This window comes from Lissotriton helveticus, chromosome 4_1, assembly GCF_964261635.1.
Source record: "Lissotriton helveticus chromosome 4_1, aLisHel1.1, whole genome shotgun sequence".
Taxonomy (NCBI): Eukaryota; Metazoa; Chordata; class Amphibia; order Caudata; family Salamandridae; genus Lissotriton; species Lissotriton helveticus.
Genome location: NC_136063.1, coordinates 1884004982 through 1884019932, shown reverse-complemented (window position 1 = coordinate 1884019932; position 14951 = coordinate 1884004982).

Genomic DNA, 14951 nt, shown 5'->3' with positions numbered 1-14951 from the left:
TCTTCGTGAAGCAAGTCCCTCGCACCGGGTCTTGTGTCTTGCGGTTAGGCGCCTCCTGGCACGAAGGAAGTGACATCTCTGGCCCGGGGGAGCCTGGGGTCTGTGGTCCATGCCCGACTCTTTGTGATGCAAGTCCTGTGCAGCAGGGCTGTTGTCTTGCAGTTAAGCACCTCCAGATGCAAAGAAAGTGACGTCTCTGGCCTGGTGGAGCCTGGGGTTGTGGCCCCTGCCCGCTACTTTGTCAAACAGTAAATCACAGTGACTTTTCTTATTAGTGTATAATAACATAAAAAGGCTTACCCAAGGTCAATATCTAATCCTGCAGATGCCCCTCTGCCCTAGGCTACCTGTACGGACTTGCCGACCTACACACAACAGTAGTCTCCCATGTGAAGCCTGCGCATGTGTGTGCAGATGTGTGCATGTGTTTGTGTGTAACCAGCAAAGTGCCCCTTACCTGTGCTGCGCGCAACAACCGTATCTTAAAAGGCAGACACTGGCGGTAAACACACCCAGCCCATTTGCCATGTGACTGCCATAAGTGAAACATATGTAGTTAGACTCACGCAGAGTAAAAAGTCCAAAACTAGGTGATCCAAAAACAAAATATCCAGGCGTAATGAATGGGCAGACCCTAACTGCAGCAGTTCATCTTTGCATTCCAATTCCAAAAATGAAGTTCTAGCATGGAGCTGAGTTCCACAGGGGTGTACCAAAAGACCCTTGATCTTCAATCAGATACTAATAGCGAATCAGGAGTCCTTGCAATTACCATGAAATTCAGACCTAGTTCAATATATCAATGACTTACTGGTGGTTACATCTGAAGATTCATGCAGACAGGGAAACATCTGTCTGAGAAAGGACATAAAGTGTCCCAAACCAAATTGCAATATTGTCAGAAGAAGTCCTGTATCTGGGACACCATATTGAGAATAGAGCTAGGAAGGTGTCTCAAGAGAGAATCTCTACCATTTTGAGAATGAATCCTCTCACAATGCAAAGGGAACCCAGGATGTTTCTGTGAATAATGTGCTACCGTTGTCTGTGAATTCCTAACTTTACCCTTGTTGCAAAGTCTCTACAGAGGGTTATACACAAAGATGTGCCTGATCCACTAAATTGGGAAAACTAATGCACAGTGCCTTCCTCGAGCTGAGAGACATTTCTGACGCATCTCAGCTCTATAAATGCCTGACTATAACAAAGATTTTGTTTTCTACTGCAGTGAATAGGAAGGGTGTACTATGTCTGTGAACACAGACCATGGCAATTCTAAATGTTCAGTGGCCAACTTTACTGCCACTCTTATATCTGTTAGCTACAGCGTTGTCAGATTGCCTAAAAGCAGTGGAGTCGGCATTCAGCAATGTGAATGTATTGCAATAGGACACCTGCTTACGATTATGGTTCTCCAATATTCAGAACTCTTACTCACCTAAACTTAAATGCAACACATAACCAATACCAGGCTGACTTGCTATGAGCAGGTGATCCTTGCCGCAGAGAACATTACTAAGGAGGTTCTCCTGTCTCAAGCCTGCCAGACTGTTGCCTTTCTCTCTGATAGACTAAAATGAATATGAGATTGACCATGACTGTCTGGATGTTAGAAAATTGTATACCAAGCTAAGACACAACATTTGAGAAAGAAGGCTCTGGAAGATCCTGACTGTTGTTTGTATGCAGCTCTTCCTTCAGAGATGGACGAGTAGTTCTGAAAGCAGCCTATGCAAACTGCACCTTAGAAGGTGTGGAGGAAGCCTCTTATTTGTGCAATGTAACGTCCGCTTTCGTATTGTTTTATGTCAGTTAGCACTCGCAGCGCCATTTTGTGTATGGGCGCCATTTTAAATCATGATTGAATCTAATCCTTTGCTAGTTCCGAGAAACAGCTTCTTCTAAGTTATGTTTCTCCAAAGCCAAGTTCTGCTTCACTAATGAATGCATATTAGTGCATGACTTTCTATTTAGATATAGGCCTTCTCCCACTCGTCTAGTGGTGGGCACAGGTAGAGTGACCCTGGATAGTAGATAATGTGTGCCCGGCCTCAGAATTGTAAGTTACTCATTTATAATTTACTGTCCAGCTGCATCTGCTTGGAAAATTCCAATGTTGGGTGTGTTTTCATTGGTTTCGAAGTGTACATAATGTATTGTTATGCTTGTTGATGTCAGTCCCACTGCAGCACTCCTAAGAGACTGGGCAGACCGGACTCCACTCTGAGTGACCTGAATAAATAGATGTTCGTTTGTATTCTCTACTGTCTCACCGACTCTTCATTTGGTATGGAAGGCTGAGAGGTGGTGGTGAGTGACCCGGGTGACCCTATTTAGGCCATTTCTTTCATTCAGACTAGAGCCTGTTGTGTCTCTAACAAATTAAAAGTCACCATCTAACCCTGACAGACAATACAAGTTTGGCGTGGTCCCAGGGAGGGGTTTCATGCCCTCATCTGGCTTCCCCTATCCACAATGGAAATTATGTCAGGAACTTGCTTGATGCTCCACTGTGGCCAGCTGAAATAGTGGTTGTGAAATGTGCAGCACACAACAGTGAATGAGATTTTGTGACTGCTGACAACCGCTATGTGGATCAGATGGCCAGATACTGCACTCCTGGGTCTTGCACACTGACTAGAGACCATTCAAAGGTTTCTGAAAATGATGTTTCTGCAAGGCTTTTGTTGCTGATAAGTGGGAAGAGATCAAGACTTTGTAGGAGGCAGGCCAAGAAAATAAAGAAGAGGGGTGGGTCAGAGCAGGGTTTGTGAAAACTCAGGGGGCCTGAAGCATCTAGTATTGTTGATCAAATCAAAGTGACTTGCCTAGGTGTGTCCACATCCCTCAAGTGACATTATGCCATTCTCTTGGTGCTGATGATCAGAGGATAGCACTGATTGGAGGATAAGACTGTCCGCCCCAAAATCCTACTGTGGAGAGACATGAAACTTGCTGCTGTAGCTGTAGCTGCGCTTGTGACTATCAAAGATGATATGGTTCTCAACTACTATAAAGTACTGCCTTTCGTAGGGAATTCTGTCTCTCATCAGATTAAGGTGGTGACTCCCCCTCTAAGCCAAGAAAAGTGCCATGAAGGTTGGGTCATGGTGAAGAAACACGTTAGGAAAAGTAATTTGGAGCAAAGCTGGGTTGGCCCTCCCAAGTCATCCAACTGAGGAAGACTGCTGTGAAGTGTGGTTGCCTTTTGAACTGGATATTTGCCTCTTACACCCTAACAGTGAAACAAGCTAATGAAGAAGTAGTGACAACAACCACTGATTTGCAAAATCAAACTTTAGTGCACACTAAACAATAAGCGAGGGGGAGATGAGGGAGCCCAAGTGTCTCAAAGCCAACCAGAGTCGCGGGCTGAGCATGTGGTGAATAAGCCAAGAGTAGCCACAGTGAATCAAGCTGAAGAAACTGTAAATGATACTGAGCCTGAACAAGGCCCAAGCAGTGTGGCCAGAGAGGATCTAAGAAGTAAAACAGGTGAGATACTGAAAGCTGTTCTATTGGAGGAGCATATTGCAGAAACAGAGACAAGTGAGCAAAGTGACAGTCAGGATGATTAGCCAGTAATGATGAGATCAAAACGAACATGAGAGCCTAGTTGAAGGTACTCAAGTACTGAATGCACTTTCCTGAGAGTGAGCCTGACTCAAGAACACATGACATTGAAGAACAACTCAAACACAAGGAGATGATGGACGGAGTGCTGAAACCTTTCAAACTCTCTCCCCCAGTCACAGATCTGGGTTAAATCCATCATCATTCTTTAGCGCACTTTGCCAGCTCAGTTCAGACACAGCTTTATGCAACTCCGTCTTGACCCTGTGCCTCATGGGAACAGTCCAGACTGAACTGCCAAGCCATGTCTTCCCTGACCGAAAACAGGCATCCTGGGACCGGTTTCGGACCAACAGTCCTCATCAGCCAGGCTAGCTTGAATCCAGTGGCAAAGTCAGTAAGGGACCCATGTCTGGACATACCCTGCCATCTTAGGGCGAACAAAGCTAACACAAGGAGATGATGGACAGAGTGCTGAAACTTTTCAAACACTCGCCCCTAGTCACAGATCTGGGTTGAATCCATCATCTATTCTTTAGCTCACGTTGCCACCCAAGTTCAGACACAGCTAAATGCAAATCAGTCTTCACCCTGTGCCTCATGGGAACAGTCCAGACCAAACTGCCAAGCCAAGTCTTCCCTGCACTGGAAACAAGCATCCTGGGACCGGTTTTGGACTAACAGTCCTCATCAGCCATGCTAGCTTGGATCCATTGGCAAAGTGAGCAAGGGACCCACGTCAGGGCATACCCTGTCAACTTAGGGCGAACAAAGCAAAACAAGGAGATGATGGACAGAGTGCTGAAACTTTTCAAACACTCACCCCCAGTCACAGATCTATGTTGAATCCATCATCATTCTTTAGCTCACTTTGCCACCTCAGTTCAGACACAGCTATTTGCAACTCCGTCTTGACCCTGTGCCTCATGGGAACAGTCCAGACCAAACTCCACTTAGCTTCTACTTAGCTGAAGTCTTACCCAAGGTTTATCATGTGGATAAGATAGATCATAAGGGTGTAGCGCTTCATTGGAGAGCTAGGCGTACTGCTTCACAAATAGTTGGCGACTTCTCTGGCGCTATGATTCCTTCTGTAGGAGTAGCTTTAAATGACCTGAAGATTAGAAACTTATCTACATTGGTTTTCTGTCTTGCAACCCATACAGCTGGTGTCTTATCTGCTTTTAATACAGAACTTTTAGCAATTAAAGCCATAATTCTACAGAACAGGCTTGCTTCAGATACTTAACTCGCAAAAGAGGACCGAGTCTGCTGCATGTTATAAATCCAACAGTGCTGCACATACGTTGGAAGCAACAGGTGCCTGGGAGGTAATAGGAAAATAATTTTCTGCAGTTGGTAGATGGTTTAGTGGTGGTGGACAATTAGAAAACCTTATTGACCCCATTATTATTAATTTCTATCTTAGTTTAGGCTTGTTTCTTTTTATAAGGGAGGTTAGATTGCTGACTGGAAGAACTGAATCAAAGTGAAAGGGAGAAGAACCGCTCACAAAGGGATATGGGAGGAAACAAAAGAGAGGGGGAGCTTTAAGCGATGTAGAATCATCTGTATGATGAATTAAGGGATCTAGAGGACTCTAGAGGTAAACAGAAAAAGTCAGCAACTGGCATTTGAAAATCAGTCACAAGAGGACTTATGAATGTATTGTGTGATAACTCTCCTAGTTATCAAAGGGGGGACTTGGTAATGCTCTTTGACAATTTTGAATTTTGAATAACATGTATACTAATCAATACATTATATATATGTATGTAAAGTGTGATTTAACGTTAAGTTAGCCATAGTTAATTTAAATGACACAAGCTGATATGAAAATGGGATTTTGGCTGCTGTGTTCCTTCTCCCATCCTCTCGTTTCCGGAGCCAAGCTGCAATAGTTCACACTACTAGGATTGTTCCAAATGTTTTGGTTTCTGCAAGAATTGTTTTCTGAGTGTGTTTTGCTGAAAGCGGAATAATGCAGGACAGGCCAACAGTGATGTATTATCTTGCTAAGAGATATCATCTGAAAGTCATACCTGGAACCTTCCATTGTGGGATATCTGAGAAAAACACTGAAAAAGCTTTTTTGCAAAATGTTAGATTCTGTTTGGTCTCTATATGGCAGCCATACGGAGTTGCCCATTACTGTAAAGAATTGCAAGATTTAATTGTGCAGTGCTGTGCTAGTTGGGAGGCAAATACCCCTTTCCTCTCTTTAGTTCAAGATGCCTTACTTTGCTCCTGCTCAATGAGTTAGACTTCTGAGCAAGTCCATTTTTCTTTACCGGACTGAATCTTCATTTGATTCTGCCTATTAGAGGCTTTACTTGCTGGAACCTTCTGCATGACTTCCCACGCGATTTTTTGATTTCTTTTTAACTTAGTATGTTAGGGGCTTTCCCTTCAGGGGAAAGCTGAAATTTGGTCAAATTGCTTATGCCAACTTTAATTAGTTTGTCTTTGTATTTGTTATATTAAATCACTCTGATTTATACTGACAAACGTATGTATACGAAGATCATTGATTTGTGACTAATTTGAATTTGTAACTTTGCTAATCTGCTAATAAACCTTCATGGTTTGGAAATCTACTACTCTGTCTCATCCTAATGAGCTTCACTGTCGCTGATATATTGTTGAACTGTAGACGCTAAATTTCAGCCCAGGACTAAAGGTCCATCCACACAAGTGCAGCTTGTACCTTAGTCAACACCAGTGATTTGCAAGTTGCAAATCCCATTCGAGCTGCAACAGTAGGATAGCTATTGTAGGCATGTTGAATTAATAAAATAGGTTAAATATGGTAGATATGTAGGCAGGTAAGGTTAGGTGTGTGTGACAGGTTATGTATGGCAGGTAAATATGGTAGGCGGGTATCATAGGTTAGGTAATTTAGATTATGTACAGTAGGTTTAGTAGGTAGGCATGGTAGGTATATTAAGTGAGAAGGATAAGTGGGTAGATATGGTAGGTATGATAGATTAGATATGGTAAGTTTCTAGGTCTGTCGGCATGAAAGGTAGCTATGGTTGTTTTAGTAGTCTATGTAATTGAGGTTATGTATGGTAGGTTTAGTCTGTAGGCATGCTAGATAGGTACAGTATCTAAATAATATAGGTAGATTTGGTGGACATGGAGGAAGGATAGGTGGTTACATATCTGTACGTACAGTAGTTTCGGCATGGTAAGTCTTCTAGGTTGGTAGGCATGAAAGGTAGGTCCGTATGGTAAGACAAAAAAAATATTTTCGTATGATATTCAAAAATGTGTGTGATTAAACATTTCTAGACTGCTTGCTTACAAGCTATGGCACAGTTACTGAGAATCACGAATGTCTACCATTATTAATAAAGCTCAAATTTTCACCTTAAAGACGAATGGTTAAATTTATTTAATGCTGCGAAGTGTTAATGCTTGCGGCTTACACTTCACAGCGTGAAATATAAAAAATCCGGACATGAAGTAGAAAAATGGCTGATTACTACAATGTAATTTAAGTGCTTTTCCTCATTATTTGTACTAGTATTAATAATAATAGTTATTATTTTTAAAGGGCCCGTTTGCTGCAGAGTTTGCATTAACAGAATTATACTGTGCCCACAAAAAGTGTGTCAAGGAACTGAGACGGAATAATGACGTTTGTATTGAAAGCAGTTGAAAGTATTATATAGTGGATAGCTTTGCCAAAGCACTACTATTTAAGTTGCTCTTTAAGAAAGCATATTTGCCTACACATCTTTATTTTGTGAAATATTTGGAAGGAATATGCCCTGCATGGTAAACAGGTGTGTACACCTGCTCTGAGTTCCAGATGCATATGAAATTGCTATCATGACTTAATTTGGCACTGGTGTCTCTGACAGATAACATTTGACAATGGAGGTTTATTACCTGCATTCCTGTAGCTTAAAGATGGAGTTCCAGACACTGAGGTGAGGGAGGATGGAGGGCTACCTTTGTAAATGAAATGAATTGTAAGCAAGGTGCTGCTGAATAATTATTCCTGAGCACTGGCATTTGGTAGATGGTAGGGGTGAGGGAAGGTGTTCAAGCTGTGGAAGTTTACAGGCTGACCTCGCCTTTTGTATGTCTGTGAATACTGCTTCAGGAAGGTGGATAACAGCCAGCAGCAAAGATATCACATTTCAATGTACTCATATTTTGAATACTCCTATTTGGAGCTGGTCTCACTGCAACCTCCTGTGAATGCCTTTACTTTCACATAGGCTGTGTCTGGAGAGCAGCCTCAGAATGACACCTAAAAGATAACCAAATCAGTTCTGAAACCACAGACAGCAGATGCATACAGCATGACTGGATATGTCTATAAAGGATGCAACCCACCCCTCTTATTCCAGTCCTAAGTTCTTCTGCACCAAGTAAGGGTGAGTACTATAGAGTATTTGAAGAAGTGATGTACTAACCAGAGCTGGTGTCTGCCTCATGGATAGCCTCCCAAAGGTGAAGGGGCATCATCTGAAGTGTGCACTTTCTGCTAGAGGAGCTGAGGGTCTAAATGAAGTGCCTAGAAGCTTTCCTTCTGAGAGAGGATTGTGCCAGGACCTGCGGAAGGAGAGACTGACCAGGAGGAAAAGTACTCTAAGAAAACTAACCTACAAAGGATAAAGCCAGGAGTTAACAGTGTGGTGGAGGGTGCACACCAGTCGCTCTGCTCAGTTTCCATATGAGCTGCATAGGTCCACACCAGAAGAAGTATTCTGTACTGCCCAACAGTTTGCGATGTCCCTAAGAGACCGGTGCTGCAACTACTGATGTGAGTTTAAATAAAGCACTCTTTTTTTCTAAATGCAGCCTGTTTCTCTTAAAGGAAAACGGGATGCATTTAAAAAGAAAAGGGACGCCCCTTCCAAATAGCAGGAGTCGCAAATTCTATTTTGTGAGTCAGTGACTCGCAAAATAGCATTTGTACATGCTTTTACCCTTTTTGAGGTCGTAAATGGGAGGATCTCCCGTTTGCGGCCACAAAAAAGGGTCATACATCCGGCCCCAAGACTTGAGGTCAAGTACCACAATGTCACTCGGCAACTGGAAGCCCTAATCAATTCAAAGACTCATTACTCCAAATTACTCAGTCGGAAGACTACAACAGCTGAATCACAATCCCTGCCTCCAACTGGCTGGGAAGGATGGCACTGCCAAGGAAGATGGTTAAAACACAGATCTGCGTCACTGATTTAATTCAGTCAACAATATACCAAGGCCCAGTTGCTGCCGAAGCACCATAAGAAGAGGAGCTGCTGCAGTGAGGACAGGAGTACGAAACGCATCTCCTGCACTGCTACAAATACAACAATAGCCAGCAGTTAATTGCTAGACTTAGACTACACCTGGGACAAGAGACTAGTGCACGAAGATGAGTCTGCTGCGTACACTAAAGACTTTTGCTGGAGGAGCAACTTAGCTGCACATTTTACCAGTGAAAGTACTAGCGACTACCTGCACCTTTGCCTGTTTGATAGCTTAGCCAATAGAGCACTAGGGACTAAAGTCATGCGATCCTGACCCAAGAGGACATGGGGAGGGGGCGGACGTTGAGCTGTAGCTACTGGCCATTACCCATGATTTACAGATTACAACCCTGTAAAAAGTTACCTTACAATTGGGTAGTATTTAATTCTGCTGTCTGCTGGTTGACTTTTACTTTCAAAGATCTTGTCCCACACATCATCCCCCCAGGGGCGGTTCCTCTTTGAGGGTGTTGACCAGCTACTATGAGCCGCCACACCTCAGACTCCTTTTTTTTTTTTAAATATATTTTTATTTTATAGAAGAACAAAACAGTGTGGACAGTTTTAGACAGATCAGTTGACATCACTTAATCATGCTATACTTAGCACCTCAGTTGCATTAAATGTAAGGCAAGAAAAATCAATTGTAGTACTTTAACACATTGCTGCCCCACCTCGTCACCATGACCTTGTTTAGTTAGTCCAGGTCTTCCTCCCTCCCAACGATGCAGGGTGGCTCGCATATGTTACCCCGAAACTTCTTCCAGGCCCCTCAGATTTTATCCCACTTTCCTGGGCAGCCACGGTGAATGTAGACAGCTTTTTCCACCACCATTGCCTCATCCATGTCTCTACACCACCTATTAAGCGTCGGTGGAACAGCCGAGCCCCACAGCATGGCGATGTTGCGTTTCACCATCAACATGCCCAGCATCACCCAATCTTGTTGCCGGTGGTTAAGATCATTAGGTTCCCACACATTAAGCAAACAGCAGCGAGGCTCCGGTAGCAGGGAGATGTCTATCGTTTCGGAAATCGTGCGCATTACTGCTGTCCAGTAAGATGTTATGTATCTACAGTCCCAAATGGTGTGAAAAAATGTTCCCTCCTCCCCACAATTATGCAGGCAGAATTTATGCGCAGCTTTCCCTATTTTGTGAAGGGTCGTCCTGGTATAGTACGTACGATGCAGTACCTTAAGTTGGATCAATTTCAACCTAGAGGGAATGGCAGTTTCTCGTGGCGAGGAAAGGGCCTCCTGCCATTCAGAGTCTTCAAAGGAGCCTACTTCTACAGACCAGACTGGACTGTTCCCATGAGGCACAGGGTCAGAGCTGATTTGCATATAGCCAGTGTCTAACCCAGGGTGGTGTGGAGTGCAAAAAAACGATGGATTTAGGCCCAGATCCTTGTACTGGGGTGAATGTATGACATTGTTCTACATTCTGTCCATCAACTGTGTTTTTTGCAATTTTCCCCCCGAGTGGGCTGGGTATGCTCAGACGTGAGTCCCAGGCTCTCCACACCACTGGAGTCAAGCTATCCAGGCTGATGAAGGCTGATAGCCAGAAACCGGTCCTTGGATGCTTGATTCCGGTCTGGGAAAGACATGGCTTGGTAGTTCGGACTGGACTGTTCCCATGAGGCACAGGGTCAGAGCTGATTTGCATATAGCAAGTGTCTAACCCAGGGTGGTGTGGAGTGCAAAAAAACGATGGATTTAGGCCCAGATCCTTGTACTGGGGTGAATGTATGACATTGTTCTACATTCTGTCCATCAACTGTGTTTTTTGCTACTTCTACAGACCAGCTCTGTTTCAATGCAGACGTCACGTCAGGGAGGTTATTAATGAGTTTCCTGTAAGTGAAGGAAGTGGCCTTGTCCTCCATGTGTTCCGTCAGGAGTCTATCCTCGAGGGGAGACGACTCCTGCAAGACAGTGCCTGTGGGTATAACTGACTGTAGTGCATGCTTAATTTGTAAATATCTAAACCTCTCCGTCTGGGACATCTCATAGTGCGTTTGAAGGTGGGCAAATTCCACCACTTTACCCTTCTTCCAGAGATCACCCACTACCGATTTATCTATGACGTCCCAAACCTGAAACCCTTTACTGTTACGAAGGAAACCCAGTTGGTAGGAGTCCCACAGTGGAGTCTTTTGAGTGATGGTTTCCAAGCATTTAAGGCGTCTATTGGCTGTGTACCACAATTGCACGGAATGCTGTGTCGGACCTATCAAATCTGGGGGGGGGGGGCGACGGCTGTAAAGATTACGAAGCAGTCCCGTATTCTCCAGAGAGTGTCTATCAGCGAGGTATGCTGGTTCGGTTTGCGCGGCGTGCAGCCAGAAGTTTATCTGCTTGAGATGTGCCGCCTTGTAATATAGTTCAATGTTTGGGAGCGCTATCCCCCCGTCATACCAGCTTCTAGTAAACTTATCTTGCAAAATTCGGGGTGGCCTCCCGCCCCACAGTAGATGAGATACTGATGCTGCTATCGCTTTAAAATATACTACAGGCACCATGGATGGGGTGTTTTCAAGCACATAAAGGAAGCGAGGAAGTGCCATAATTTTATATGGCGCGGCCTTGCCCAAAAGTGTGAGAGGGAGAGTCTGCCACACCTTGATGTCACGCTTAAACCACTCAAGGAAAGGGCGGAGATTTAGAGCGTAAAATTCGTTGGGGTCTGGCGTAACAAAGATACCCAGATGTTTGAATGCTGTCGTTGAGGTCCTCAGGGGGCAGCTCAGGGGTAGGACAGGAGGAGGGCCTACGAGAACATAAAGGATGGATTTAGTCCAGTTGATCTTGTACCCAGACACTCTGCCAAACTTCTCACAGACATTTAATAACTCAAGGATGGATTTCTTAGTGGAGGTGAGGTATAGTAGGATATCATCTGCATATAGGGATATGCGGTCCTCCCATACATCAGTCCAACGTAGCCCTCTGATAGAGGGTTCCCATCTAAGCCAGATCGCCAGGGGCTCCAGGAGCAGTGCAAATAACAGCGGGGACAGTGGGCAACCCTGTCTCGTGCCTCGGCCAAGAGGGAAATCACGTGAAATGTGTCCATTGGCAGTGACATGCGCCAGGGGTCTAGTATATAACATTCAAATCCAGGCCCAAAATTTGGGGCCAAACCCCATATGCTAAAGCACTGCGAATAGGTAGGGCCATTCTACTGTGTCGAATGCCATAGTGGCGTCCAGTGAGAGGATGACTGCAGGTTCTTTGATGTTCGTGGCGCGTGCCAGGACCACGTGGAGCCTGCGGAGGTTATGGGCCGTGCTTCGATGTGGCATGAACCCCGACTGGTCCGGGTGGACCAGTGATTCCAGATGTGGGGTCAATCCCGTCGCCAGTAACTTGGCCAGTATCTTAGGCTCGGCATTTATGAGAGAAATTGGACGGTAGGAGGCACAGTCTGTCTTCGACCTTCCTGGCTTGTGAATGGCCACGATTGTAGCTAAGCGCTGATCCCGTGGCAGCTCCCCATTCTCAAGGCTATCGGACAACATTCTTAGGAAAAAGGGGGCTGTTGTTTGCACCGTTCTCTTATGTAGTTCAACTGGGAACCCATTTGGTCCCAGCGCCTTGCCAGAGGAGAGTGCATAGGTAGCTGTCTGCACCTCTTCAGTGGTAATGTCCGCCTCTAGCAGAAGCGCCGCCTCAGGGGAGAGTTTAGGTATCGTAAGATCTTTAATATAGTCGTATGCCTCTGCAACCGTATAGGATGCGCGGGGAGCATAAATTTGTTCAAAGTGGTCAACTAAGACATTGACTATATCGTCAGGCTGAGAAACCATTAGGCCTCCAGGCGATCGCAGTTGCGCAATGACTTTATTCGTTCTTTCCTTTCTGTCTAACCAGGCCAGCATTTTCCCTGCCTAGTCTCCCAACTCGTATATCCTATGTCGAGTAGCCCGAATTTGTTCATGTGCCATTTCCCTTTGGAGGGACAAGACTTCAGCTTGTTTGAGTTGAACCGTGCAGGCAGTACCCCGAGAAGGGCGGGCCTCCTGCTCCGCAGTGGCAGAGGCCAGCTCAATCTCAAGTCCGTCCAGGACCGCCCGTCGCTCTCGTTTATGACCTGTGATGGAGGCAATGGCCTGTCCCCAAAGGACCGCATTATATGCCTCCCAAAGCAGACTGGGTGAGTCAACCGAGTCCTGATTTTCTTGAAAGAATTGGTTAGTAGTAAGTGTGAGTGCCGACATGATAGGAGCCACCTGGAGAAACTCAGCGTGAATCGGGAACATACGTCCCCTACAGATCTGGTGAAGGGTGTATTTTAACAGTATTGGGGAGTGATCTGATTTGCCCCTAGGGCGTATAGTGACCTCCTCCACACCCGTAGGGCATCCCCGGAGGCCAGAAAATAGTCAATGCAGGTGAGGCAGTTGTGCACTGGGGAGTAAAAGGTAAAACGTGTCTCATTCGTGTGTTTGAATCTCCAGGTATCAGTAAGACCCAGGACATTTACAAGACCAAGCAGATGGTTCCCCCCCCTGTAACCTGTCTAATAGAGAATCTGTCCTGAGCGTCGTCTAAGATATCATTAAAGTCGCCCCCTATCAGGAGTGGCGCTACCGGTAGTGTCAACAGAAATGCCGGGAGAGCTGCGTGGGCCGGTGTGTGAAGTGAGGGTGGCACATAGACAGAGACGAGATTAATTAACCGTCCTTCCCATTGACAGGTCAGGTTCGCGAATCGCCCCTGATCGTCAACTCTCGTTTGTTGCACCACTAGTGGGAAGTTTTTCCTAATAAGTATCCCCGTGCCTCTGGAGCCCGAAGAGAATTCCGTGTGGGCTCTCATCTTGTATCCCCAGCGATCCATGGCTCGGACCGCGGATCCCACCAGGTGCGTCTCCTGCGGAAAGACCACCGCGGAACCGCAGCATTTCAGATATTGCAATAATATCAGTTAAACATATCAGTTACTTAAGTCCCACACCCCCGCCCTGCCTCCCTGCTTAGCGAACCTTCAACTGCCAGCCACCCCAACTCAGCAGAGTACTTCTTCCCTCGAATAGCTGCAATACTTGCGTGTCGGGGGAGAGTCCTTCGAGGCAGCCGCCTTTCGGAGCCCACCAGGCTGACCCCAGTCCAAGACCACAAGTCAGCTAAAGCGTAAAGAATCAGATGTCCGTATTATGCATAAAGAATTGTCAGAAGACTTCCAATGTCATTCCTCCTCAAGGGGCAAGTCGCGATGGGTTTCTTGGTTACCGGAGTCCAGGTCATCTGGGATATTCTCTCCATCCCTGCGGCGGGAAGATCTTGGTCTCCGGCCCGTTCCGTGCACCGGACGCCATCCCTCCAGCCAGTCGTGAGCCGCCTGCGGAGAGTCGAAGAACCAGGTCTGCCCCTCAGCCACCACCCGTAGTCTAGCAGGGAAGAGCATAGAATATTGTAGTTCCTTAGATCGGAGTAATTTCTTGACTTCGAAGAAGCTGCGGCGCCTCCTTGAGACAGCCGACTTGAAATCCGGGAAGAAGGCAACAACTGAGTTCAATATCCGATGGGAGGGGAGATTCTCGCCGCCTGTAGGATTGCATCTCTATCCCTGAAGTTAAAAAGACGGGCAGGACCGGTCTCGGTGGGGCCCCTGGCTTTGCCCTTCCCCCAGGCACTCTATGTGCACGCTCGACCGAGAAGAATTGTGAAAGTCCCTTAGGCTGTAGCCTGGTTTTTATCAGTTCTTCCACATATAGATCCATCGCCTGGGCCCCTTCTGTCTCCGGAATACCTATAATCCTCACGTTGTTGCGCCGAGCGCTGCCTTCCTGGTCATCCAGCTTTTCGGTTAGTACCTTGTTCTTCTGTTCAAGGTGGGCCATCGACGTCTGGAGTTCCGACGTGTCCTGAACCAGGGATTTTGTCACTATTTCAACGTCTTTCACCCTGTCCGCCATTTTGTGAAGGTCTGCCCGAAGCAGGGTGACGTCCGTGGAGATCGTGCCAACTGTCGTCTGTACATTTGCCAGGGTCTTCATGATGTCATCAAGAGTGACTTTCTTCCCCCCATCGCCCTCCTGAGTTTTGCCGTGGGGCGGGGTCGTATGTGACCCCTTTTCGTAAGCGTACTTGTCTAGCTTGGCCTGTACAGCCTGG